The sequence below is a fragment of the Bos taurus genome, chromosome 29 (assembly GCF_002263795.3).
Source record: "Bos taurus isolate L1 Dominette 01449 registration number 42190680 breed Hereford chromosome 29, ARS-UCD2.0, whole genome shotgun sequence".
Classification (NCBI taxonomy): Eukaryota; Metazoa; Chordata; class Mammalia; order Artiodactyla; family Bovidae; genus Bos; species Bos taurus.
In genome coordinates this window covers 35,753,923-35,781,764 of record NC_037356.1, presented here as the reverse complement: position 1 = coordinate 35,781,764, position 27,842 = coordinate 35,753,923, and the positions used below count along the sequence as shown (strand labels likewise).

The 27,842-nt window shown below is 46.8% G+C and overlaps 1 long non-coding RNA gene across 1 annotated transcript; it reads left to right on the top strand.

Moving 5' to 3' along the window:
- The first annotated feature begins 3,611 nt into the window (after positions 1-3,611).
- On the top strand, positions 3,612-27,067 carry LOC132344232 (uncharacterized). Its single transcript, XR_009493409.1, has 3 exons — positions 3,612-3,662; positions 8,685-8,760; positions 26,269-27,067. It is a non-coding gene; the product is annotated as an uncharacterized lncRNA (long non-coding RNA).
- The last annotated feature ends 775 nt before the right edge of the window (positions 27,068-27,842 follow it).

The window sequence follows — 27,842 nt, the reverse complement described above, 5'->3', positions numbered from 1 at the left end:
GATGTGACCTCCCCCGGAGAAGAACTAATTCTCACCTCTTACCTGTCCCTGGCATCCAGGTGCCCCTCTTGCTGAAAAAGAGCAACCTTCGCCCACACACCTTCTCTCTGCCACTCGGCTGGTTTTCAGCTCACGTCTGTGTTGCGGGCCTTCCCTTCAGTCTGAAATGACAGGAGAGGTAAATGGTTCCAATGTGGCACTCCCTGACTGTCTCTTTCCAGCAAGGTAAGATTACCCTACAGGGACTAGTCTTCCAGTCTCTCTACCATGTCCTTCCTCTCAGCAAACAGATTAAATTAATTCCTTTTTGCACTTAATACTAGCATCATCCTTTAGATTCTTCAGTGAAAGAACACTGGCGATTATATCAGAGGGTTAGCGCTAGGCTCGCTCTTTCTCTCTGAAACAGTAAAACATTAGATCTACTGAACATTTAAAATGGAATCTGAGTAAAGGGGAACACTTTTGAAACACACTTACATAGCAGTTTTCTTCCATACTGGTCTGGTTAGCAGGAAGCCTTAACCGATTGTTTTCTTGGCATAAGCTGTTATTTTTCCAAGTTGATAGGAAACTGAGCAGAGCAATGCAACGTTACCAGCCCTTCCCCGGGACCCTGTGAGGTTTATTCACATGCATGTACTGTCTAGGGGGCCCCTAGCTGTCCTTGTCATCAACAGTCTCCTTCTTGCCAATGTCCTCACGAGCACTATAAAGGATATTTCTCCTGAAACACTGAAAAAGCAAGAGATAAAAGTAAGTATTATGGCTACTGTTCTTAATGTTCAGTTGCTAAGTCATGTCTTACTCTTTGTGACCCCATGGACCGCAGCACACCAGGCTCCTCTCTCCTCCACTATCTCCGGGAGTTTGCTCAGATTCATGTCCATTGAGTCAGTGTTCTATCTAACCATCTCATCTTCTTCAGTCCTATGGCTAATGTTAGCCTTAAGTTAAAAATACCACTTCCTCTCCCATCACACACACACACACAAACAGACACATACACTCACACACACATATACACTCACCCCCATCCCCCAGAATTTTTTTAAAAAAAGAAGTGTGTGTCTAGTCAGGATTATTTATGTAAATGTTTTAAAGAATGGGCCTAAAGATATTTTTCTTCTTAGCAGCCTTTTGAGCAGTTTCTATCTTTTTCATCTGTTTTCATCTAAGCTGTACTTTAATGCCTTTTAACTGTATAGTTTTATGTGTCACCACTGATGCTAGTCGCCAGATAAATACAGCAGAGAGCTGGCATAGATCTTCTTTATGGGGGAAATATATACAAAGTGGCTTCCACACTTGTACACGTGCTCCATATTTTTGGAACCTGAAGCTGACAGGAGAAATAATAAACCAACTTTGTAAAGTAACAGATTCCCAATAGTTTAAGGCATTGAAGAAATCTTGACAACCCTCTTTATTATGATGTATTGACAGCATTCATTTAGCAACAAACATTTATTTTCTTGCGACCAAGTTCTGGGCACACTGCTAGCCATAGTGAATGCTCCCTTGACTATGATGGGCCAGGCTTGAGACTTTTAAGGTCTTGAAAGGCAGGCCTCGGTATAAATGAACTGAAACAAAGAAATGTGATAATTTAGAGCATTTTAGGAGGGCACAGGAGAGAGCAAGTCACATTTTCCAGGAGTGAGGTTGACAGAAGCTTCAGAGCATGACCAAATTCACTGGCTTCCTGGGAATAGAGAGTTAATGTTGGTAACTTCAGTGCTGAAAATAGCATGTATTCTACCTGAAAAAATAGGACAGTTAGTGGGTGACAAATTGCTCCATGTTTATTTCTTCCTTAAGAAATGGAAATATTACAAGCCACTGTGAACCATTTTTCCTGCTCGCTGAGGTCTGCCCTTAGCTCATGTGGGAGAAAAAAATAATGAGAAGTAGAGATGATAACTGCCTTCAAATATTTGAGGTCCTGTCAGGTGGAGAAAGAATAACACTTGCTGAGAGCTACTTCAGAGGGTCATGGCTGGGCACCCAAGGCAACGGGTAGAGAAGGGAGATTTTAGCTTCCTGTGAAAAAGGGAGTTGCCTCGTGGAACTGACTGCCTTGAGGGGCAGTGGTTTCCCCATCACCAGGAAGATTTGAGCAGATAGAGGACTGTGTCTGGAGGAGTAAGGAGTCTTGCTTTCTTCTACCCTATCGAGTTTTTCCAGTGGTCCTGTATGGATATGAGAGTTGGACCATAAAGAAGGCTGAGCGCCAAAGAATTGATGCTTTCAAATTGTGGTGCTAGAGAGGACTCTTGAGAGTCCCTTGGACAGCAAGGAGATTAAACCAGTCAATCCTAAAGGAAATTAGTCCTGAATACTCACTGGAAGGACTGATGCTGAAGCTGAAGCTCCAATAATTTGGCCACCTGATGTGAAGAGCTGACTCATCGGAAAAGACCCTGATATGGGAAGATTGAGGGCAACTCAATGGGCATGAATTTGAGCAAACCAGGATATAGTGGAGAATAGAGAAGCTGGCATGCTGCAGTCCATGGGGTTTCAAAGAGTTGAACACAACTTAGTGAATGAGCAAAACAAGTGAGTTCTTCACTGGATACCTGCTTTTCTGTGGAATTCGAGAGTAGAAGGAGGTTTGGGTGAAATGGTGGGGTTTAGGACAAGATCTCCAAGTGTAAGAATTCTCCTGTTATCTACTTAAACTTCTTCACAGAAAACTTTCTCCAAGGGAAGGAGGCTTGGATGTCACCATTCCAGTCCCACAGAGGAGGAATCCTCCAAAACTCAGCGAGGAGAATGTCTACCTTCCATTAAGGTCGGTACAGGAGGCTTATTTCATTAAGAGATGGTGGGGCTTACAGATGCTCAGAAGAAAGGGAAGCAGAGGGTAACGTGGTGTGTATTTATAAAGCCGGATTTTGCATACACGCCTGCTGAGGATTTAGTGCCGTGCTTCTAGTGAATAAATCCCTCCAGTGTCAGAGACATAAGACGTTGTCAAGCTGCCTCTGAGACAATGTGATCATAAAGTCTTAGAACCGAAATACCTCCAGTCACCTTGGTAAGAAAATAATCCTCTCTCAAGTGATGCTTTGAAGTTTAATGGAGTCGCTCCCTCTCTGGTAGATGAACTGTGCAGGTGCTCTGTGGCCGAGGTGTGCTCCCAGGAGCAGGGCTGCGAGCTGAGGAAGGTCGCTTCTTTCTCCCTCTTCCCGACTCCCCCCCAGGCTGACCCCAATCTGCTTTTATAGCCCCATTGCCCATAACTGTCCTCCACGAAACACATGCCTCATCCAAACAGCCTCCTCCATCTGCCCAGGAAGGCTGTGGTGGAGAGTTTCAGCCAGTGGAACCACCAGGTAAGGGCAAGGAGCACCCCATCTCTTGAACGTGGGTTTGACTGAACAGGTAGGACAAAGGGGAAATGAAGGCCATGCTGCATTTTTTAAAAAACTTTTTATTTTATATTGGAGTATATCCTGGCAGGCTACAGTCCATGGGGTCACAAGGAGTAAGCATGACTTAGCAACTGAGCACGCACAGGCACATAGCCTATTGTGATGGTTTCAGGTGGATGACAAAGAGACTCAGCCATGCATATACATGTGTCCATTCTCCCCCAAACTCCCCTCCCATCCAAGTTGCCACATAACACTGAGAAGTGTTCCCTGTGCTGTACAGTAGGTCCTTGTTGGTTATCCATTTAAAATATAGCAGTGTGTACCTGTCCATCCCAAACTCTCTGACTGTCCCTCCCTTGTCCCCATCCCCTATGGGAACCATAAGCTCCTTCTCTAGGTCTGTGAGTCTGTTTCTGCCTTGTAAATAAGTTCATTTGTATCATTTCGTTTTAGATTCTGCTTATAAGACGTGTCATACAGTATATTTCAGGTGGCATTTGTTTCCATAGCCAGAGTTGAAGTCGATGATTAAAAGTGCATCTATACTGTCTCTGTCACAGTTGTCCAACCATTACGGCACCAAAGCTATAGACAGCATATAAGCAGATGGGCGTGGCCATGTTCCAGTAAACCCTATTGGCAAAAACACAATCACTGGCTTCAGCCCAAGGACCTTTGTTTGCTGATCTCTGATTTAAGTGAAAGAAAATATTGCGGCTATTAAATAAATAAAATTTCCTTTTTGGTTCTGGTATACTGCATTCTAAAAACAAAACAATAAGAAGCACTAAAGGAAAAAAAAAAAAAGCATCAGGCCAGGTTACCAGGGGTAGGAGCCTCATAGGAAAGACCCATCCCGACAGTGAGCTCCTGGCCCTGACACAGTTGAGTCTGTGTGGGTACAGAGAAAGGGACAGGGGACTGGGGTGTAGTCTGAGGTCAGGAAAGAAGTGTTGGAGGCAAGAGATGTGGTATCAGCCAGCCTGGGGTCCATGGCAGTCATGCAACTCACCCCAGAGATAGGAGTTTACCTGAAAGAGCTTTGAAACCAAATGCCCTCTCAACATGGCATTGACCTGAAGGGAACTCAACCTCATTAAGACAACATTCTGAATGGAAGTGAAGACCGCACCTGTTCCTGCCGCCGCTGTGGGACCCCATCTTGACTCCAATCATCAGGAAGGATCTGACCTCATGGACCTGGCAGCTCAATGTAACAATAGCCAGAGAGATTCTTTAACGTGGAGCTTTGTGGAAGTGACAAAAGGATTGAAGTGTGACAGAACTCACAACATGTAATGAGAACTGCCTACAGTTCATCTTACACTGCAGCGTAGAGCAGGGGAAGAACACTGGCAGCTTCTTTTCACTGAGGAATTGATGATAACCCTTACGGTGGTTTAACCCTTTTGGTTTTGATATAATCCGGATCCCTCTTGAGTATTTCTCCTATTGACCTTAACTCACCGTACTTATGCTCGTGTTAACATTCCTCACTAAAGGAGTTTATTTGCCAGTGCACTTGTTCCAAAGGACAGTGTTTAAGGCCTGAGTCATTATTAGCTGAGTTCTATGGAGAGCTAAACTTTCCTGATATGTCTCTTTAGTAGCTGGTTGTGCTGACATGTCTCTGAGGTCCTCTAGTCTGAACACCCTTGGACACCTGAGATGGATGAGGCTGGGTAGATACACAAGCACCAGACCAGAAAGGGTCTGCCAGACCCACATTGAAGACCTAGCCTTGAGCTGTATTATGGGCATTGGGAGTCACTGAAGGCTATTAAGCTGGGCAGTAGAAGAACCTGGAAGCAGAACACTGAGAGTTGATGTACAGAAATGAAATCCTATGGACTTGTTGTTGTTTAGTTGCTAAGTCATGTCTGACTCTTTGTGACCCCATGGACTATAGCCTGCCATGCTCCTCTGTCCATGGGATTTCCCAGGCAAGAATACTGGAATGGGTTGCCATTTTCTTTCTCCCAGGGGTCTTCCTGACCCAGGAAATGAATCCATGTCTTCTGCATTGCAGGTGGATTCTTTACTGCTGAGCCACCAGAGAAGCCATGAGTTAGGGGGTTCATTATTAGATTTCTCTTGAGTCTGGACTCATTTCATGTATCTTTCTTCCACAAGCAGCTCATCTCCCAAGCAGAGCAGGATGCTACTTGTGAAATGCCAATTGCTTTCATAGCACATGGACATAAGGAAAAGGTTTTCAAATACTTGAATTTGGAGCTTCAGAGTAGAAATGAATGAGAAAAAGATTTTGAGGATGCCAGTGTACTTGGTGATGGGAATGGAGTTACTTTTATCTTTGAAACGTTGGATTAGAAGGAATCATGACACAGAGAAGCAAATTGTTCTCTATTTGCCTGGGAACTGATGTTTTTGATTTAAATCCAGTGCAGTTCTTTGACCTTCTGAAGCTTTTGAAACTTCACATTTCTGGGAAGAGTCTGTCTGTGACTGGCCCCATGGTAGAGCCATTTAGGAAGTAACTTGACTGCAAAACCTGTTCTCTTGTTGTGTGAAAGCCCAGATCACCTTACAAGAGATGAACATGGTGCTTGGTTTGGAGAGCCATTCAAGGTCATTAGTCCTTTCTGTCTTCAGCCTAGGATGAGGAGGATAGGATGGGTGATAGAAGATGCAAAGTGTAGACAGAGACACATATCTGTCAAAGCTGGAAAACAAGCAGAGGCCCTTAGATCAAGGTGATTGGCTGGGGTAGCTTTCAGAGGTGGAGTGTTTCTTGGATGAACAAGCAGAATTTCTTACTAAGAATAAAGAGGGACATCTCACGAGTGTGCCAGTGACTATGAACCTGATACTGTTGCCTCTGTTATAGGTGGTGTCAATGATAAAACAAGCCAGCTAGGGTCAAGTAGAGTTTGGCAATGATCAGAGGAGATTTATAGATTCCTAAATCCTCTTTGGGCTCAAACAGATCCTTCAGAGATATTTTGGGTACTTGGGCATCTTCTTGATGGATGGTCACTAGATTTCTGGTGCTGATATCCAAAGCATGAGTTTGAGCTAAGGAGGCAAGGCTTAGGGGGTGATAATGAGTTAATTCTCAAATATTCTTACAAAGAAACTGCTGTCCAAAAGCCCAAGAGAAGAAATGCTGTATTGCTCTCAGCATGTCAAAGTTGTGACATGGTCAAAGAATCATGAGAAATAGGTTCATGAAAATCCTTGTAGGTCATTTTAGACAATTTAAGCAATGAAGATCTTTAATACACTTTAAAAGTGTAGAATAAAGTGGCAGATTTGGAGTTCTGGAAGCTAAGGTGATGGGGAATTTGAGATGGGGAGACCTTGAAGAGACCCTGGAATTGCACATTCAGAGAAGATGACTCTCTGAGCTCAGGCCTCAGTTGCAGTCATGGAGGAGATGAGACTGATTCAGAAAATTGAAAGTATGACTGGCCTGACTTGGTGGTTGAATTAGTCAGGGTTCTCCAGAGAAACAGAGCCAATATGATATATGTGGAGTTAATAAGGAGAAGATTTATTATGGAAATTGTCTCACATGATTACAGAGACCAAGAAGTTCCATGATCTGTTATCTGCAGGCTGGAGCCCCAGGAAAGCCAGTGGGATAATTCAGCCTGAGTCAGAAGGTGTGAGAATCTGAGGTCTGTGGTGTGAGCCCTGGTCTGTGTCTGAAAGCCCTGGTATCCAGTGTCTGAGGGCAGGAGATGCTGGGTGTTTCTGCTCAAGAGAATTAACTCTTCCTCTGCAGTTTCTGTTCTGTTCAAGCCATCAGTGGCTAGGACAATACTGCCTTCATGAGGGAGGGTGGTCTTCTTTACTCAATCTACGACTCAAATGCTTATCTTTTCCAGAGCCGTCCACACAGACACACTTAGAAACAAAGTGTGCCAGCTATCTGAGCATCTTTTACTCCAGTCAAGATTAACATAAAATTATGTTAAGTCAAGACACATAAGATTAACCATCACTGTAATGAATTAATGCAATTAATTAGTTAGAAAAGTGAAAGTGTTAGTTGCTCAGTCACATCCTACTCTTTGCGACCCCATGGACTGTAGCCCACCAGGCTCCCCTGTCCATAGAGATTCTCCAGGCAAGAATACTGGAGTAGGTTGCCACGCCCTCCTCCAGGGAATCTTCCCAACCCAGGGATTGAACTCAGGTCTCCTGCACTGCAGGCAGATAAAGATGGTGGCCAGGTTTCTGGTTTGGATGGTGGGCCCATCAAAGCAGATGCTGAAACAATGAATGAGGATAAGAAAATTAGGCAGAGAAGAAAGTTTTGGGGAAAGAGAGTTGCCTACCTTTAGATATGCTGAATATGAGGTCTTGAAGGACAAGCTAGAAAAAATATCCATCTGTAGCTGTGGTGAGAAGTCCAGACTGGAAATCTGGGTTTAGGAGACATTAGTTTATGAGTGGTAACTGAGATAATAAAAGGGGATGATGTGTTGTCTTAGGGAAAGCCTCAAGCATGTAGAGACAGAATACATTGGGTCTGTGGTGGTCAGGTGATCTGGGCTTTGAAGACTCATTCCCTCGTTGTTTTTTTTTTCTAATATTTATTATTTATTTATTTGGCTGTATTGGTTCTTAGCTGTGGCATGTCGCTGGGTGAGGGAGGTTGAGGCTGCCTGTTCTCTGCCACTGCTTTCTTATAGGGTTTTCCTCAATCACTCTTTTTTTTCAAGTTTTCAAAATGGGATACTGGTGGTGGTGGTGGTGGCGGTATTGAGTGCATGTGTGTTTGTGTGTATATGTCTGTGCCCACTTTGTACGTCATCTATCCTTACTTGGGGGCTTCCCTGGTAGCTCTGCTGGTAACGAATCCACCTGCAATGGGGGAGACCCCGGTTCGATCCCTGGGTCAGGAAGATCTGCTGGAGAAGGGATAGGCTACCCACTCCAGTATTCTTGGGCTAACCTCGTGGCTCAGCTGGTAAAGAATCCACCTGCAATGTGGGAGACATGGGTTCGATCCCTGGGTTGGGAAGATCCGCTGGAGAAGGGATAGGCTATCCACTCCAGTATTCTGACCTGGAGAATTCCATGGACTGTATAGTCCGTGGGGTCACAAAGAGTCAGACATGCCTGAGTGACTTTCACTTTCATATCCTTACCTGACTTGGGGAAAGTGGACTTAGGTCAGTGAAATGACCTCAAGACTGAGGTTCTGGCTAATACATCCAGGACTCACTGGGAAAGAGCTGGAGATATTAGGAGCATGTAATTTATTCCAATCAGAAGTCAGTATAGGATTTTATGCAAGAGGATGACATGGTTTTCAATTTTCTTTTGTAGGATTGGCATGAAATTCCATAATATAATGAAAGTAAAACCCAGACCTTTGAAGACTGTCTTAAAGGAGAAGGTCATGGTAAGAAGGGTTCCTGGAACTCAGGGCTCTGATTTTTCTTCTGGAAACTCCTTTTGCAAATTTCTTTCTGATGTCCATCACCTCGGCCAGTTCAGCATAATGGGGACCTTTTCACTCTCAGACCCTTCCTTTCACATCCCTTCCATACAACCCTGCAGCAAGGCCCAAGGCTCTCATTCATTGTTTCAAAAAATGTTAAATAACCACTCAATGAAATTTACTAAAATTAAGGAATTTAAAAAAAATGACAAATCTTTTATAGCAAATCACTGTGGTGTGTTTACTCCATGCAAGGGGTTATCTGAAGTGAATTGCATGCAATAATTTATTTGATCTTCCCTGCAACCACATGAGGTAAATGCTGTATTTATTCCCATTTTAAAGATAATGAAGGAAGGCAGAGGGAGACTAAATAACATTTCCAGGAGGACTCAGCTAATTAGTGGTGGAGTCAGGATATGAAAAAGAGCAGTTTGCCTCCAGGGTCTGGCTCTTAACTACTGTGATACATTATCTCCAAGAAGTAAACAGAAAATAACCCACCTCAGGAATCTTGACCTCAGTGGCTTGTCCTTATGAAGAGGATTCTTGTCCAAAGAATCCTCTTCATAAACAGTCAAGGGCAGGTAAGAAGTAGTTCCTCCCTTTGCCTCTAGACTAATACCTTGTTCTGGACCTCAGTCAGTGCCTGCTGTTGTAGTTGCTTAGTGGCTAAGTTGTATCCAACTCTTGTGACCCCATGGACTGTAGACCACCAGGCTCCTCTATCCGTGAGATTTCCCAGGCAAGAATATTGGAGTGGGTTGCCATTTCCTTCTGCAGAGGATTTTTCTGACCCAGGGATTGAACTCACATCTTCTATGTTAGGGAATGGGTTCTTTACTACTGAGCCACCTGGGAAGCCTTCAGCCCAGGCATATATACCTGGATCGCGACTCCTAGAAGCCCAGGCCCTAGAGACTGAAGACCAGACAGGGAGATAAAGGAGCCCTTTCTTCCCCACAGCCTGCTTTCTATAGTCTGGAGTTTAGCCTGAGGCACCTGCTCTGTCTGGGAGATTGTCAACTGCAATTATGTCCCTTTTCTGTGTTGGCCCTGCCTACCTTCTGTCTCAGCCCTGCAACTCCATCCACAGAGCAAACCCCAGTACAGACGGGACTTCCCACTTGCTCTCCATCATTGTGTAGGTTGCTATGTGGGCTTGTTGGGAGTTTTCTGATCTCTCTAGGTAGAACTTCTCTCTCTCCGCCCCCTCCCTTTGACCTTGACCGTAGCTGCTCCTGATTCAGTCATGGTGCCTGCTGTATTCTCCTCCAGGCTACTATGCAGGCAGCTTGAGGACTGTGATTTGCTGTCTGCTTCTGTTACACCTCTTGCTTTTCTAGGTGGTTCATACAAAGTACGCATCCAGTGGATGAATGAGTGAACCAGTCAACTTAATGCAGTTCTGTCCTATTTTTAAACATCCAACCTCCTGTCCTCAGGTCCCTCTCTCCAAAGGTCTCCTTAAGTTTTTAATCTGTTGAATATTCTAGAAACTAGATCACACAACTCAGTGGTAAACATATATTCCTGTAGACTCTTCTATTAATTAACTTAGAGATTTAGCCACCCTGGACTTTATTGTCATCTTACAGTGCTTTGCTAATCCGTCATTTTAATTCTCATCCTATTTCCCTGCCCCTGAATCTGAAATAATTTTTACTACCTTCTGTGCACTGTTTTTTATCCCTTGTAATCAATATCAATTTCATTCTAAGATCATATTTGGAGATGGAGCTGTTTGCTTGGTTCAGGTTTGGAGATCAAGAGGTAGTTTGTGAAATCTGTGTTTTCAAAGGAAATTTATTAAGATAATTATCTGCCAGGTTAGCAGGAAAATTTCCATCTCATTGTTGCACAGCTCACACTGATAGGTTTCTGCTTCAAGGTGACTGGGTCACTGTTGGAGGGAGGTTGCCACAGCCTGGGCAAAGGGAGCATGTGGGGCGGGCGGGAAGGAGATCCAATAAGCAGGTGGCGTTGGCCCCGGCACCCTGGATCTGTGTACGGTTGGCACGGCGGGGCTTGGCGTTGGGAGCCCGGAGCACCGCTCCAAACTCTCAGAAGCATTTGACACTCTGCGTGGAGTGAAGGTTCTAGGATCAAAGCCACCAATAGGAGGGGGCTGATGGGGGAAGAAAGTGGGGGATGCTGGTGAGCAGATTTCAAAGCTAACATTCAGGAGAATCACAGGGATCTCAGAACACCATTTAGAAATTGGTGGGAACCCGTTGCCCCACATTCCAAATACTTTGTTAATTCAAGACACCCCATGTGTCATGAAACTTAAAAGGGTTTTGCTAGAATTATTTTTATTAAGATGAATAATAGGAATTACTGATCGATCGTTTATTTAAAAAGCCAGGGTTTTGCTATACAATTGCAGTAACGGGAGCCAAATAAGAAATCACTTCTGTTCTGTCTGGAATCAGCATTCTGGAAATTCAGAATGAGCCTTTCTTTTCTCGGCTTTTTTTTTTTTTTTCTGTTGGGAGAATGTTATCAATTGAGTAATTATGCAGAGGTTTCCCATGGGGTAAATGTTTAAAACGGAGATAGCTCTTTAAAAAGGGAACATAAATAGCACCATGGCTTATTCACAAAAGAGTCCCTCTGTTTCATAAATAGATCCAGGAGATGATGGGACTGGAGGCAAAACCCATATCTGGAGGATGGGAATGTACCTCCGTCTGTTTTCTCCATGTTCACACATTAATCTGTTTCTTTTTCCCATTCTCTGAACAGCTGAATGACACCTGCTCCAGCATCCTGCCTCTTCCTCCCTCCTCCTCTTTCCCATTTTCTTCTCCTTCCCTTTCCCCTCATCTTCCTCCCTCTCTTTCTCTCTCTCCTGTTCAACATTCTCTCCCAGTTTTCCTCTCAGTTTCCTCCCAGAATACAAGCTAATTTAAAATTTTACATTATTTTCTTCAGGCTTGTTTTTTGGACTGGGCTCACATACTGATATATTCATACGGCATCCGGTCCCACCACTTCATGGGAAATAGATGGGGAAACAGTGGAAACAGTGTCAGACTTTATTTTTCTGGGCTCCAAAATCACTACAGATGGTGACTGCAGCCATGAAATTAAAAGACGCTTACTCCTTGGAAGGAAAGTTATGACCAACCTAGATAGCATATTCAAAAGCAGAGACATTACTTTGCCAACAAAGGTTCGTCTAGTCAAGGCTATGGTTTTTCCTGTGGTCATGTATGGATGTGAGAGTTGGACTGTGAAGAAGGCTGAGTGCCGAAGAATTGATGCTTTTGAAGTGTGGTGTTGGAGAAGACTCTTGAGAGTCCCTCGGACTGCAAGGAGATCCAACCAGTCCATTCTGAAGGAGATCAGCCCTGGGATTTCTTTGGAAGGACTGATGCTAAAGCTGAAACTCCAGTACTTTGGGCACCTCATGCGAAGAGTTGACTCATTAGAAAAGACTCTGATGCTGGGAGGGATTGGGGGCAGGAGGAGAAGGGGACGACAGAGGATGAGATGACTGGATGGCATCACTGACTTGACGGACGTGAGTCTGAGTGAACTCCGGGAGTTGGTGATGGACAGGGAAGCCTGGAGTGCTGCGATTCATAGGGTCGCAAAGAGTCGGACATGACTGAGTGACTGATCTGATCTGATCTGATATGAGAGCAGGAGATGCCCACTAATAGCATCTTTTAACTGTGCTTTTGCTATGAAGGTCCTATTCTGGTGCATTTTGCCTTCTATTTTCATTATTGAATTTGATCTTCAGAAGTATAGAGAGTGAAGTAAGTTAGAAAGAGGAAAACAAATATTGTATGTTAACACATATGTGTGAAATCTAGAAAACTGGTACAGGTGAACCTATTTGCAGGGCAGGAAAAGAGATGCAAACAACAGACTTGTGGACACAGAGGGAAAAGGAGAAGGTGGGATGCACTGGGAGAAGAGTGTTGACATATATACACCACCATGTGTAAAATAGATAGTAGTGGGAAGCCACTATGTAGCACAGGGAGCTCAGCTCAGTGGTGCTCTGTGCTTTGTGATGACCTGGGGAGGGGATGGGGGGTGGGAGGGAGGCTCAAGAGGGAGAGGATATATGTACACATAGAGCTGATGCACTTCCGTGTACAGTAGAAACTAATACAACTTTGTGAAGCAACCATGTGAAAGTGAGTGTTAGTCGCTCAGTCATGTACAACTCTTTGTGACCCTTTGGACTGTAGCCTGCCAAGCTCCTCTGTCCAAGAGATTTTCCAGGCAAGACTACTCGATTGGGTTGCCTCCAAGGGACCCAGGGATTGACCTTGTGTCTCTTATGTCCCCTGCATTGGCAGGCGGGTTCTTTACCACTACTGGGAAGCCTTGTACAGTCCTGATCAGCTGCATCCCCAGCTCCACTCAGCTCTCTGAGGGCAGGGTCATGTTGCATTTCTACTTACCTGTCCACCTCCCCACATGGTTGCTAACGTAGCAGGAATTTAAGTAATATTTGCAGAATAAATGAGCTGTACTGATTGTTAAGCAAAGTCAACCCACACCCATGTATTACAAGAGGAGCCCACTGAGCTAGCATTCTGTGAGGGCTGACAGGTGACAGTGGGTCTCAATGCCACAGGGGGTCCCTGCAGCATCTTTGGTTCTCTCTTCCACGTCTACATCTGCTTCACTAAGGGGAGGTGAACAGTTAATCACTGGACTCATAGTTCTTATTTTTATCATCCCAGATGGATTTCATCTCTTCCATTGGACCTGTAGGGTTTGGTGGGAAAGTGGTGGCTTTTTTGCCAAATGCGTCCGCTTTTTATATCATCACTTATCAAGTCTGTGTCCTTCCACAACTCTCCTGGGCTTCGGATGTCCCATCATGGAGTAAGCAGAATAATTTCTTCTTTTCAAGGTTGTCACATGGCCCACGAGATGGGGACAAGTTTCACCAGCGTGTGAGTGTCCCCTGCCCCAGCCACAGAAGAAGCCATTGTCTTTATCCTTAGCTGCAGGACTCTTCTCTGTCCTTATGAGAATTCAGTCTCTGACAGTGAGTTCTGCATTTTTTTTTTTTTTGTGATGCTGAATCAAGTGAAAAGATAAACAGAGATGTTACTGGAGACCTGGGAGATGACAAGAAAGGAACAAAGGACCAGGCAAGTCCTGTGGTTGGAGTGCGGGGAGAGAACGTGGGGTATCAGAGAGTCTCCCCAATCTCAGGGCAGCAGTGGGGCAGGAGAGAGCTGGAGCTGAGAAGCAAGGTATTTCGTTTGTTTGTTTTTAGGAAATAATGCTCTGTCTTATGAACTGAATTCTCTTTACGTTATTTAAGAGGGTTGAAATTCTTTCAAATGCTTATTTATAATTTTTGGACTGTGATCCTTTGAATACATCACTCTCCCAAGACTGGACCATCCGGAAGCCCAGACCTTAATTGACATATCCTTAGATGACAAGGATGAAAGGCCCTACAAGCACAGCCTAGAGCATAATAGATACTTAATAAGTCACACCCATGTTCCCCACATCCTTGGCCATATGACACTTCCTGGGTCAGGTAGACAAAGTAATGAAACAGATGGAAGAAGCCGTTGATATAGTTCACCCCAGAGCCCCCATGGCTGCAAGTATTCTAGTGTTTCCAGGGGAACTGTGTTTGGGGCTTGAATTATTTAGATAATTGATTTGAGTCTCTGGTACACTTGCCCTCGAGTCAGAAAGCTCTGCAGGGCTCATTGTAAAGTTGGCTTCTGGGGTTTACTTCTCTTTCCCAAGTTGTTTATTGAAAATGCTGAATAAAATCTGATGTCTTCCAGCCAGCTGCCAATCACAAGAGTGATCTGAGGTCCGATTGTCTAACCTTGAGTGGATGTATGGGTCAGCCTTGGGCTGGCAGCGACGTGTGGATGCTCCAGACTGCCAGAGCCAGACCGACCTTTCCCACTGACATTGGCAGGTCCTCCGTGGAGAGGATGGCACTCTGAATGGCAGTTAAGACAAAAAAAGGGAAGAAGGAGAAATCAAAACACAAATAAATAAAACACAAATAGAGAGAGGAAATTTCAACTTCAAAGGAAAAAATACTATGAAAGATGAAGAGCTGTTTATGATGGTTCAGACCCCGTTGGTGGCTGCCCTCCTCTCCTTCTGTGCCCGACACTCCTCAGTATTCTGGGGGAAATGGAGGGAAACTGAACGATGCTTCATATGGTAATCAGCCCTTTCCAAGGAGGATGTATGTGGAAGCACAGCCCAGCAGCAAGGATTATCCAGTCCCTAATTGTCTCTGATTTTGGCTCAGACCAAAACCAAACCAAACCAAAACAAAACAAAAAAGCTGGAGGAGAGAGGGGGAACTACCCAAATAGGAAATTTTCATCATGTATCAAGAGACGTTCTGGACTTCCCAAACCATGGGTAGCAGAGTGGGTCGTGGAGAACTGGATGAATCCTGGATTTTTACGTTGATGCTCACTGAAACTGACCCTGGATCATAGCTTTCCATAGCTTGATTTCCCCGGATGGATGTGGGCATTTACTTAGAAACATGTGTTGAATCCCAATCAGCCAGTCTCCCCTCCAGGCCTAGTGGAGGAGGTGTCAAAAGGCTGGAGGGATAACCCTGGAATGGGAACCCCTGCCCGTGAGTCCAGCTCAGGTGGCCTGGCCGTGGCCTTGCTGCTGACCCCTTCATGACTGGTTTAGGGTTTTCTCTAGGCTCATAAAAATGTGCCTTTACTCCCAGAAGAGTATGGAGAAGTCCTTTCAAAACCAAGCCTTGCTCAGGAGCCCTCGGTGGCCCCTCGCCATCATCACCTGCCCATTCAGCCCTGTCCATGAAGAGGACATGAGGCAGAGAAAGCAACATGTGCTTTGGAGCCAGTGACCTGCTCTGTTAACCACCAGCTGTGCCACCTTGGGAAAGCGAGAGAGTTCCTACCCATTAGGCGGGACTGCTAACTGCAGTTCATACCTTTCTAGAGAGCAGACTGACCCAGAAAGTCTACTGGGGTAGAGAGAGAGTGATCGCGCCTAATGCACTGTCTGGCATCCAGCAGGCATCGCTTTCTGCAGACACTGAGAGCCGGCTCCCTGCTGGTCACCCGTCCCAGCACTCAGGTCATAGGAGGAGAAGTGTGATCCCATAGAGAATTGCCGGGAGTCTCAGATTCTTCTCTGTCTCTTGCACATGGACACCATAGCCTGCACTTCTTCGGGAAGGTGGCAGCCGGGCTTGGAGAGGGATGTGCAGCCTGAGAAGCAGGCATCAGTCTTTGCCGTGTTAGTGATATTCTCCCGCCACAAGGCTTCTTCCGTGTGCCTCTGAGCCAGTTCACATTGCTGGTGATTCAAGAAGCAAACCCCTGGGCTTGTAATAGGCGTGTTGTGTGGGGCTACTATTGTGGAGTATACAGAAAGCCCTGTGCGTGACACAGAAGGTCCATGGGCAAACCTGATGCTATCATTCGTGAAAGGTCTGCAGAAATTTGAAGCCTGCAGAAGTGGTACTCTATTACTAATGTAATATTGACTCTATATTGCAACCTTTTTCAAAAAACATTTCTAGTCTTGATTGAAAAGTGATTCATGTATAAATTTCAAGCATCCCAGGTGGCGCTAGTGGTAAAGAACCTGTCTGCCACTGCAGGAGACCTAAGAGACATGGATTTGATCTCTGGATCGGGAAGATCCCCTGGAGGCGGGCATGGCAACCCACTCCAGTATTCTTGCTTGGAGAATCCCATGGACAGAGGAGCTTGGTGGGCTACAGTCCATGGGGTCGCAAAGAGTCAGACACAACTGAAGTGACCGAGCACACATGCACTAGCATAACTTAATGGAAGGAGATATTCGGTGGTGGGAAAAGGGTCAGGGTCTTTATTGCAGGTCCCACGCTTCCCTGATACCTCAGATGGTAAAGAATCTGCCTGCAATGCAGGAGACCTCAGTTAGATTCCTAGGTCGGAAAGATCCTCTGGAGAAGGGATAGGCTACCCACTCCAGTATTCTTGGGCTTCCCTGGTGGCTCAGCTGGTAAGGAATCTCTGCCTGCAATGTGGGAGACCTGGGTTCAGTCCCTGGGTTGGGAAGATCCCTTGGAGAAGGGAACGGCTACCCATTCCAGAGAATTCCATGGACTGTATAGTCCATGGGGTTGCAAAGAGTCGGACACAACTGAGTGACTTTCACACACACATATACGCATGATTCAGTGCTTCTGAAATTGCATTGTATAGGGATCACTATGGAATTTTGTTAAAATGCAGATTCTGAAACAGTTGCTCTGGGGTAAGGCCTGAGAGCCTGCTTTGCTCAAGCTACCTTGTCTGCTGGTCCATGGACCACACTCTGAATAACAGCACAGAATTTCAGTGTTTTGCCTCAGCTCCTCCCCAGGGTCCTGAAGACCCCTCTCTCAGAAACACAAACAAATACCGACTTTGGGGGCTTCTGTCCAGAGCTTAGTGGGTGAGAGATGCCACAGCTCCCCAGGGTGCCCCCCTCAGCAGGAATTCTGTCTCCAGGCTGCTGCTCTTCCTGAGTTTGGACAACGATGATTTAAGGCCCACACGTTTTCAGCTAAGTGTTGGAGACTGGCTGGCAGGCTTGAAAACACCAACCTTTCCAGAGGTTGATAAGCACCTGGGAAATAATTTTCATGCTGAGCAGGACTATGCGAATTGCCCAGCATCTGGAACAAATTGCTGTATGGGTAACCTGGGCTGCTGAGGAGCAGGTGAGAAAAGACTGCCGGCAGACAAAGACAGAGCCTCCTGATTGCAGGCAGAGGAGACATAGCTGCAGCCCACAGGGATGCGGCCTGACCTGCGTGTTAAGTGGTGGGAGCAGCGTCTCTTGGTGGAGCTAGTCCGTTTGCTGGCAGCCCAGGGAGGAGGGGTGTGCAGAGTGTGGGACAACATGGATTCTCATCACTACCGATTAGAGTGCGCGGACCATGCTGAGCCCCACGCTGCACAGGTGACAGTGGCTTAAGGTAACATCTTCCAGGGCGCTCCATATTCCAGGGCTGTGCCCTAGTCCTGTATGTGCTAGTCTGTGAATCCTCAGTACAGCTCTTTGAAGTAGGCAGTTTTGTTGTTATCCCCATTTTATTGATGAAAAAACTGAGGCCTAAAGCCATGAAGTGAGTCACCCAGGAACATACCCCTGGTGGGTGGAGCTGAGGAAAATCACAGCCTCCTGTGAACACAACAGATGGCAGAGAAACAGAGGAGGGGCTGCCGACAGGGTCTTCCTCGAGGTACATCCTCCAGCTGGCAATGCCTGCCTCCATAATGGGGCTCTCCGGCAGGGACTTGTCTTCTCCTCGCTCACCCCTCTCATCCCAGGTCCACAAAGGCTGCATCCTGCCCTTGGTCCTTTTTCCTCAATCCCACCCACCCCCATGGCTCCTGGAGACCTGCACATCCTGCTGTCCTCGCCTCAGCTGCATCCTCTGAACTGAGCACAGCGACCACTAGCATGGCTGATGGTGCTGGTCCCTGCTGGACCCCTGCTGGGAGTGGGCTGGCTCAGGCCACCCTGACCGTGTATCCTCATCCCCTGCAAGGGGACCCTTGTAGAATACGATGCTGACAGTGCTGCTGCTGCTGCTAAGTCGCTTCAGTCGTGTCCGACTCTTAGCGACCCCATGGACTGCAGCCTACCAGGCTCCTCCCATGGTATTTTCCAGGCAAGAGTACTGGAGTGGGGTGCCATTGCCTTCTCCTGCTGACAGTGCACTAACTAGCAAAGCTCCAGTCCTGAGTTAAGGATAACAGGGTTACTCTCACCCTGGGTCAGCAGGTGGAGCTGCGGCATAAAACCCAGTAGCAGCAATGATAAGGCTTCCCTGGTGGCTCAGACGGTAAGGGATCTGTCTGCAATGCAGGAGACCCAGGTTCCATCTCTGGGTTAGGAAGATCCCCTGGAGAAGGGAATGGCTACCCACTCCAGTATTCTTGCCTGGAGAATTCCATGGACAGAGGAGCCTGGTGGGGTCCATCAGATCGCAAAGAGTTAGACATGACTGACTAACACTTTCACTTTTCTGAATGGGTCACATTGTGCCCAGATATTTGCCTAAACATTATGACGGGGTGTGTCTGTGTTGAATCGATAAGATCGCCACCACTCACTGCCCCCAGATACGGGAGGGCATCCTCCACTCCCTGGAGAGCTTAAATAGGCCAAAAGAAGGGGGAGAGTCTGCCTCTCTGACTACCTGAGTAGACATCAAACTCCTCCTGCCCTGAGACTCTGCTGATTTTCAGGTCTTAGACTCAGATGGAAACTAACCACCAACTCTCCCGGGTCTCCAGCTTGTGGACCGCAGACTGCATGGGACTTCTCAGCCTCCATAATCAGGTTGCTATTGTTCAGTGCCTCAGTCATGTCCAACTCTTTGTGATCCCATGGACTGCAGCATACCAGGCTCCTCTGACCACTATCTCCAAGACTTTGCTTAAACTCATGTCCATTGAGTTGGTGATGCCACTCAACCACCTCATCCTCCATCACCCACTTCTCCTGCCCTCAATATTTCCCAGCACTAGGGTCTTTTCCAATGAGTTGATTGTTTGGATTAGGTGGCCAAAGTATTGGAGCTTCAGCTTCAGCATCAGTTCTTCCAGTGAATATTCAGGGTTGACTTCCTTTATCTATGATCTGCCTCTCTATCTTCTATCAGTTCAGTTTCTCAGGAGATTCCTGAGTGATTCAAATGTCTATTTTTGCCTTCTCCTCTGTGCATCTGTCTCACGAGGTCACTTATGACTGGATTTGGGCCTAACTGGATAATCCAGAGGAATCTTCCTTTCAAAAAATTTAACTTAATTCCATCTTTTGCCCTATATGGTGATATTTCCTCTCTTTGCCATCTAAGGTAACACTTCCAGCTTCCAGGGATTAGGAGGAGAGTATATCTTTGAGATGCCATGTTTTCAGCCACCACATGGGGAGCAGTGTACCTCCAGGCAGAGGAGAAGAACTCAAAGGAAATAGTTAAAGGAATGGAAAGGACTAAAATACCAGAGAGAAATTGTAAGAGGTGGGGAGCATCAGGAGAAGGAACTGACCAAATGTAGGTAAAAGGCTGGGGGAGCAAATTAACTTCTGAGAAAGTGAAAGTGTTAGTTGCTCAGTTGTGTCCGACTTTTTGCAATCCTATGGACTGTAGTCTACAAGGTTCTCCAGACACAAATACTGGAGTGGGTAGCCGTTCCCTTCTCCAGGGGATCTTCCCAACCCAGGGATTGAATTTGGGTCTCCTGCACTGCAGGCAGATTCTTTACCAAGTGAACCACCAGGGAAGCCCAAGTGACACATAAGATTAGCCATCGTGACATATGAAAGTGATGCAGCCATGAAGCAAGGATGCCAACTGCCCCCCGAGGCTGGAGGAGGCGAGGATCAGGTTTTCCCTCAGCACCTCTGGAGGGAGGAGAGCCCTGCTGACACTTTGATTTTGGAATTCTGGCCTCCAGATACCTGAAAGAATACATGTTCATGTTTCAAGCTGCCCTCTTTGTATAAAATCATCTTTCTTACATGCTGCCTTTCCTCGAAGCTGCTGACTCTCTCTCACTTTCAGGACTCATATTTAATCCTTCATGGCCCCCTCCACCTCTGCACCTCCTGTGCTTCTCCTCGCTGCCCTGCATGGGGCTTCCCCCCAACAGACAAGGGGCCCAGCATCCTCTCCACGGTCCAGCCTGCATTCCTGCCTCCTTCCTCTCTGGTCATGTCTGCTTCTCTCTTTCCTTCTCGTGAGGCTGCTCCTTCCTCCCAGCTTCCCTTCTCCTACCAGCCTTTGAAACACGGTTCCTAGGTCTGGATTCCTACCTCTCCTATCAGTCCCCCGGGTACCCCCCAGGTTTGAGCTACAAGGCAGGTGGTCGTTTGAGAGGGCTCTGCTCATGTCTTGTTCCAAACCTCAATCACTTTCCCCCTTCTGCTTCTAACTTGCACAAACCAAGCAGACTTTACCTCCTCTAGGTTTGTTAAAATCAAAAGGAACAATCACGCATGGGCCACTAAACTAAAGTGTATTCAGTTGATCACAAGAGACCATTGACACAGCAGGATTCATATGCACAGCTTTAATCAGAGTCCTGTTGTCAGCTGTCCGTGCTTTCCGAACATTCTTTGTCCTACGCTGTGATGGCACAGGCAGAGGGGGAACCAGAAATAGCTCCCCTGCAGCTGGGGTTGTGTGGGAATCAAGTGGAATCACAAGGTAATTCCATCGGTGTTTCAGGCTCTTTCAATTGCTCTGAAAAGCAGGATGCTCTCACAGGGGCGTGAGCCCAGCTCACTGGCCACTGGCTCCTCTGACCATGTGACCTATCCACTCCTCCAGCTGCAGTCAAATGAGAAAGGATCAGCAAGAGGACTTTGAGGGCACCGAATAAGGGGGTCAGCTTCTGTCCAGCTTAGCTGGAGAGGTGGTCCAGGACCCTGGGGAGTACGGTGATATGTAACAGGCTAGGTGGAAGCATTTTCTGCATTGAGACAGGCTTCTCTGATCAGGACAAGCTACCAGCTGTGTAGAGGTGACTCCCAAGTCCTTTCTTCTCCCCGAGACACCTCTTTAGGCTTTGTCTTTCCCCTGCCTGCCTGGGTCCCCACTTACACCTCATGCTCAAGGTTCCAAACTTAATTTATTGTCTTTCTCCTCCTACATTTTAAACTTATTTCCTAATTTAATTACCATATTTGTTAGTAACCCTATCCCCCAGTGACTGTGCAGACTACCCAGGAATCATTCTTGATTCCCACCCACTCCTTAGCCTATCTATCAGTAATTTGTCTCAGCTGGTCTTCTAAAAATCCCACGGACAGAGGAGTCTGGCAGGCTACAGTCCACGGGGTCACAAAGAGTCAGACTCGACTGAGCGATTGAGCACGCATGGCCTTCTAGATCTTCCTTGAATCCTCCTCCTCTTCTCTACCTGCTTTGATTATATGTATGGCCTGGAACAAGCTCTTGCCCTCTCTGTGCTGACACAGTGAACACATAACATGGAGGTCAGTTAAGGCCACAGGGGTTGCTGCTGGAATGCAGAAGGCTAGCATTCTTGGCCGACACAGGTCTGGAAGGTGAGGTTACTGTGGGGGTGGTCACATGGGCACAGCTAAAGGGGCCAGCACAGCACCTGGTGTGGCCCCAACTACAGTAGACAGTGGGGTAGAGAGTTTCTATCAGGTTGCCTCTCACTCAAGGACATCTTTTGTCCTGGGCGGGCATATGAGACCAGTCTCCCAGCCCAGGAAGGCGCATGAACATGAGCAGAGCAGGGTAATGATGCCACTCGGTTGCTAGGTGGGGTATGGAAGGCCACTCAGTCCTGGCAGGAGGGATAATCAGCCAGAACCAGGGAGAGGTGACCCAGGCAGGCTCTCTGGCGTCTGAGCCCAGCATGGCAGGGACAGCAGTTGGGATAGACCAGGGTCATGTGATGAGTATGCCCTGGGCTGTCCTAAGGCGCTGTATCCCACAAGGGAGTGGCAGCTGGAAGCCATCCAGAGCGATGGGGTGGTCATCAGGCAGCTGGGTGGGAGCTGGGTTCTGGGTTGGCGAAGGCGGTTAATTCCCAACTTCACTGGGTTTCGGGTACACTGCTGATGGCCATGGTTTCTGGTTCTTAGACTCAGTGTTGTCTCGGTGATAGGTTGCAGCTTCATGGTTTTTAAAAAATAATTTTATTTATTTATTTGTGGCTGTGTTGGATCTTTGCTGCTATTCTCTAGTTGTGGTTTGAGGGCTTCTCATTGTGGTGGCTTCTCTTTGCTGAGGAGCACTGGCTCTAGCTCTCAGGCTCCGTGGTTGTGGCATAGGCTTGGTTGCTATGTGGAATGTGGGATCTTCTTGGGCCAGGGATTGAATTCGTGTCCCCTGCATTGGCAGGTAGATTCTTTACCTCTGAGCCACCAGGGAAGCCGGCAGCTTCATTTTGAAAGTAGCTTCTAGGGAAAGAAGATATACTTCCACAAGGAACGAGCACATGGATTGTGGGAGGCGTCCTGATTTCAGAAATATTCAAAAGTTGTCCATGGAGAGGCATGGCAGCTCTCATTAGCTGTATGATTTGTGCCTCAGGAAGTGGGGCAAGATGGTCCCCCAGTGGGCTTCCCCATCGGGGAGGCAGAGGCAGGCAGCCCCCAGAAGTTTTCTGTGCCAGGGCTTGGGGGCCCTTTGGTGTCAGGGGGGAGAGTGAGGAAGATGGGGAGCCCCCTGCCCTGGGGACCCTTCCATCCTGCAGTGCTCACTTCTGAAGCCTGACTTGGTCCAGCTGCCAGGCCCCAGGATGTCCCTGCTCTCTCTCCTCCCTCCAAGCAGTCTGGGCAGTTTCTCCTTCTGCAGTGATGCTGTCCAAGACTTCCGGGAGGTGCCATCATCTTCATCGCCTGTCCAAGGGCTGTGCATCCTTCTTTGCCAGGGACAGGCTTCCCCATCTCCATGGGCTGCTGTGTGAGCTTAGTCATCTTCTATGAGGAGCCCCAGAGCAGCTGTCTGTCCCTCTTTAGGGGTGTTTTTATGCTGGTTCTTCATCTTTTCCTGGGTTCACTGCCCCAGTTGATGGATATTCCATAGGAGCCCTCTTCACCTCCTGTACACTGTCAGGGAAGCAATTTATCACTGCATTTTAAAAAATCCTCATTAAGGCAAATTAAGGCAGCAAAGCCAGCAACAGAGAGTTTTTGAAAAAAAAAAGTAGTGTTCATGAAATATTTATTAAAACAGCCATTGTAATAAATATTTGAAAACCAGTTATTAACGTTAAATCATATCAGTGTCAAGCATACGTTATATGCCGTCTGTTCCGCTAATTGAGTGTCAGGGTCAGACACTCTGTCTCCCAGCGGGTCAGTGGGAACTGCACGTCCATGTGCTCTGGTGGCTTCCCTGAAGTCTCCACCAGAACTGAGTTCGCCTTGAAACAGAGCAGCTCCTGGGATGCTCCCCGACCAGCCACAGACAGGTGGATGGTGCAGAAGCAAATGTGGCCACATTGGCATCAACGGGGTGGGAATGTGGCAATCGGGGGTCCCCTGAGACAGAGGACTGTATCTGCAGCCTTTATGATTCATTTGGAGATGAGATTAGTAGTCTTGAAGAACTATCTAATGCTAGGAAATACTGAAGAACTATTTAATGCTAGGAAATACTGGAGACCACGTGGACAAGCCGTGAGACCAGCATGGTGTGAACTTTGCTGTATCAAACAACCTTGTTTTTGCTTCCATTTGATTTGCCTTCTTTTCTTGTAAATGTAACGTGTCCATCCATGACCCCAGCCCTGCGCATCCTGCCTCTGCCCACGTGACACGCTCGACCCTCATGAAGACCACACATGAGCCCTGCCTGCATGTCCCCCCCCTCCGCCCCTCTGTGTCTGTGCTCAGCTTCCTGGGCCACTGTCTCTTCCACATCTTCTCTTATTTCTATCTTCATCTTCTGCTTGGTTGTTCGTCTCCTTCTTTAATGAAAAATAATTGTGAAGAGGAAAACTCACACAATCCATGAGCCCCTCACCAAGAACGAACCTTGCCACGTGACCCAGCTCCATGGGTCTTGTTGATATTGCTGTGGGCTCCCTCTGTTCGGACCTCTGTCTCATGGCCTCTCCCTGCTGCAGTGTCCTTGACCCTTCTTCAGTTCCTCATGCTCTCTGAGCTCCTTCCTGCACTGGGGCTGTTTCCTTGGCTGGAAAGTTTTTCCCTGCATCTTAGCCAATAGCTTCCTTCTCCTCCTTGGTCAGTCCTCTGCTCAAGTGCTGCCTCTTAGGGTGACAGCCCTGTGATGGGCTTTCAGAGCTCATAGACCTTATCACAGCTGTTGTTTTGTGGTTGTGGGACTATTCCATCAACATCTGTGTTTCCACCAACGTCTGAAAGATCCACGAGCAGAAGAATCTTGTTTTACCTACTCTTGGAACTTCAGCACCTACTGCAGAACCTGACACCTGCTTGAAGATGCAGGTGCAAAACAAATACTTGTTGAGTGCATCAGTTGAAGGGGAATGACTAGGGGGACATCTCCCAGCTATGATCCCTCTGAACATTTTTCATGAGCTCCTACGTTTTGACATCATATAAACCACTATAGATAATATTATTTATTACATAAAAACCAAACAATAAGTATATTCTTGTGTTTAGCCTACCTGTGAAATATTCCAGTGCAAAAGCTATAGTGAATATATGTATATAAAGATTGGTTTTGTAGTGATGTGCATAGATCTGGATTCTATCATAGAGAGTGAAGTAAGTCAGAAAGAGAAAAACAAATATTGTATATTACCACATATATATGGAACCTAGAAAAATGCTACAGATGGACTTATCTGCCGGGCAAGAAGAGAGATGCAGGCATAGAGAATGGACATGTGGACAGAGCAGGGGAAGAAGAGGGTGGGACAAACTGAGAGAGCTGCACTGGCATGCACACACCACCACGTGTGAAACAGAGAGCTAGTGGGAAGATGCTGCCCAGCACAGGGGGCTCAGCTCAGGGCCCTGTGATGGCCCGAGGCGTGGGGTGGGGGTGGGAGGGAGGCTCCAGAGGGAGGGGATATAGGTATATGCATATAGCTGATTAACTTCGTTGTGCAGTAGAAACTAATACTACATTGTAAATCAACCGTACTCCAATAAAAAAATAAAGAAAAAAGATTTGCTTTCTTGGTGCTATCTTCTCCTCCAGTCACTCCCTTGATCACTTCTTATGAAACCACCCCACAAGATGTCTTGCATTTGGCCTAACATATGTTCCTTGCATCCATTAAAGCACAAGCCAAAGACAGTGGGAGAAAGTGGATCGGGAAAGTGGAGCATTGGTGCCCTTTGTATTGTTCAAAGCAGACGAGGCTCCAGGAAAGCCAGGAGTGGGAACTTCCCTCAAATGGATTCAGCTTTCTGAGTCCCTGACAGTTCCAAAGGCTGAACAGATGTTATCGCATTGCACCAGCAAATATAATAACAATAAAGCCGTTCGACCTGATGAGGGGGCAAAGCCAATGATTATTTTTCAATACAATATAAGCTGAATGATCTGCCAGTGGGACAAGTTAATTATCCTGTGAGCTTTCCTGAAAAGCGAATAGCACACATTCTATAAACTACAATCTCATGCAAAGCAAAGGAAGAAAATAAATCTTAATGTCAGGATAATAACAGATACAGTAAAATCAATATTGATTATTTGGAGGAAAAGGCAGTAAAAGTGTTAAGTTCTAAGGCTAAAATTATACCAAAAAGCTGGAGTTTAAACACAGAGTATGGCTCAGGAATGCATATAAAGCATTTTCTGAGAGCTGGTACAGATGTTTTATTTCTGATGTCAACACACTCTGCTTTATGGGAGGAAGAGGCTGCGTGTCTGGGGCCCTCGGAAGTGGAAGCGGGGCATCACCCAGCGGCTTCTGTTAATTGGGATCTCGTGGGGTCTATAAATATCTTACCTTTGTTTTTGGCCCTGTCATATTTCTCCAGGGCTATGCGGGAATGATGAAGATATATGTGTCCTTCATGTTGATATAAGCAGCAAAGAAGAAATGAAAAGCAGGAACAGCCAGGAAGAAGGTAAACTCAGCTACTCCTCTTGTGCCATCTGACATCAGGCAGGTCACCATTCGATTCTCCTCCTCTGGGAGGCAGAGGTCTCTCACCTGCAGTAGGATGAAGGACTGTTTCTCCACGAAGGCTCCAGGATGGACAGAGAGGGCCCTGAAGACCAAGCAGAAGGAAAACGCCAGAAAATTTGGTTTACTTTGAAAGAGAAAGTGGCCTAAAGCAGATGAAGAAGATCCAGTTCAACAGGAGAAAACACCTCCTAGTTCAGTGACTCAGAGCCCTGTTTCCTAGAATGTGCCATCTGTGTTCCCTCACAGCGCAGGGGAGTGAAGGGAGCCAGGCAAAGGGGAAGAAGAGAGAAAGGCAAGACTCACAGAGTGGACTGGCAGGGCAGGATGAAAGCGAGAGAGGGAGGCAGCCCAGTAGTGGGAGAGACACAACCCAGAGAAGTGTGCTGGCCACCCCCACCCTACCCCTGCGACCAGCTGGTCTCATAACCTGTCAGTCAGTCCCCCAGGGATCCCCAGTGTCCTCTTCCCTAAAGCAGGGGAGGACGGGCAAGGGAATGGCTGAAGACTTCTCAACCCCATGGCCCTAGAGACTGCAATGCTCTGGACCACAGCCTGCCCATCACCTGGACCCTATGTCTCAGAGATGCTCCCTGTCAACTCAGTTTCTGTTGAGAGGATACATGCATATGGTAATAAATCCAACTGTGTAGAGGGCTGATGGTGCAAAAAAGTCCTCCCTGCCCCCTCCCCTCCATTCCCAATCCCACTGATGTCCTTTCAGGGCAGAGACTGTCAGCCTTGACGAGCTCCTCCAATCACCTGATGGATGAAAAAAAATCTCAGGGAATGATAGCAGAGTTGGACCAGACAGCAGTGATCTTTGCAGCCAGCCCGCTCTCCCAACCCCCAGTGATTGTCATGTGACTTCGAGATTGAGAGTAGGTTCTAATCTAGAGTTTAACAGTGACTAGGACATACATCTAAAACTTGATTTATCGATTTTAGTCAATATTCGCTTACTTCTTATATGCGTGCATGCAAAGTCACCTCAGTAGCGTCTCTCTTTGTGACCCTATGGGCTGTAGCCCTCCAGGCTCCTCTGTCCATGGGATTCTCCAGGTAAGATACATGCCCTCCTCCAAGGGATCTTCCCAACCCAGGGATTGAATTCGCATCTCTAACATCTCCTGCATTAGGAGGGTTATTAAACCCTTAATAACCCTTAATTAAAGGTGGGTTCTTTACCGCTAACACCACCTGGGAAACCATGTATGAATGGTGAGAATTTCGATTCTGGATACTCCCCTCTCACACATACACACACCTTTCAGTGTTTGAAATGTCCAGGGCAGGAACAGAGATGCAGACAGAGAGAACGGGCATCTGGACATGGGGATGGGGAGAGGATGGGATGAATTGAGAGATTAGGACTGACATATGTACATGACCATGTGTAAAACAGATAGCTAATAGGAACCTGCT